This window comes from Chinchilla lanigera, unplaced genomic scaffold (genome assembly GCF_000276665.1).
Source record: "Chinchilla lanigera isolate Chin_1 unplaced genomic scaffold, ChiLan1.0 scaffold00071, whole genome shotgun sequence".
NCBI classification, from domain to species: domain Eukaryota; kingdom Metazoa; phylum Chordata; class Mammalia; order Rodentia; family Chinchillidae; genus Chinchilla; species Chinchilla lanigera.
In genome coordinates, this window is record NW_004955472.1 from 12,310,647 (window position 1) to 12,311,732 (window position 1,086).

A 1,086-nucleotide genomic window follows, 5' to 3' on the forward strand; every position below is an offset into this window, starting at 1 on the left:
TCAATGCCCGGTACCTGAAAAAAGCCAAAAAAAAAAAAAAAAGACTAGCCTGGGTTACAAGTGAGCTCAAGGCCACCCTGAATCGCGTATGAGACCCAAAAATGTATTTTAAAAGCATACAAATAATCGGAAAATTCTAACCATATAATTCCCTTGGGAAATACCCATGCTCTGGGTTTCTGTTTTATTTTACAAAATGTTATACACAAGGATGGTGCATGAGGCCCATCATCCACTCACTGACTAGGTCTTCTTGACGTTTCCTTTTATAGAACTTCGACAACTCACCCAAAGCATTTTCTTTTTGGTATCTCAAAAGACTGCAAGTGAATCCTTTAAAATGATATTTAATAGCTAGCAGGTATGACTTTAGATGTGTGACACTGTCTTTAATACTTCTATCATTTCATTATGTGTATCAATTCATTTAAATTCACAATAGCTCCATAAAGTGCGGGGAGCTGGAAAGGAGCCCCAGGAGTGGCCCCCTTGTGAATCGCTGTGCCAGCTCTACAGATAGCGGAGCTCTGTTCGCCCACTCTCGTATTTGCTTGTAGGCAGGATTCTTACCTATCCGCGTTAAATAGATTTCATTTTAGGAGGCAGTTCTTGCACCAGGAATTGCACATATCTGCCGAGAAAAACCCTCCCCCAGATACCCGTTTTACACTGGAGAGAGGAGGGCAAGTTGGCAGGCAGACGGACTGCCCAAAGCAAATTCTCTGAGCGCGAGCCTCCGGCGTCCCAGCTCTGCGTGGACTTAATCTTCCGAAGTGGCAGGTCGAGGGGGAGGGGAGACGTGTCCTTTGAAGCAAGGAAAGTGTCCTAGCGGGATGGCTGGCTACCGTCCCTCGGGGGGCTCCTCAGCCTTTGCCATTTCTGCTCTTTCAAAGAGTGGCTAATCTGTGCCTAAGACTTGTGTATTGGGGTTTGAATTTGGCAGCAAAGAATCCCGCCTAGCTCTCTAACGGTAGGGTGTTGCGCAAGGAAGGAAGAAACGGGGGGCGGGGGTGTCGCCGAGCGGGCGAGCGAGCTCAGGGACCTCCCGGGGCGCCCGACGGCGCAGCCGCGTGGCGGGGGTGGGCG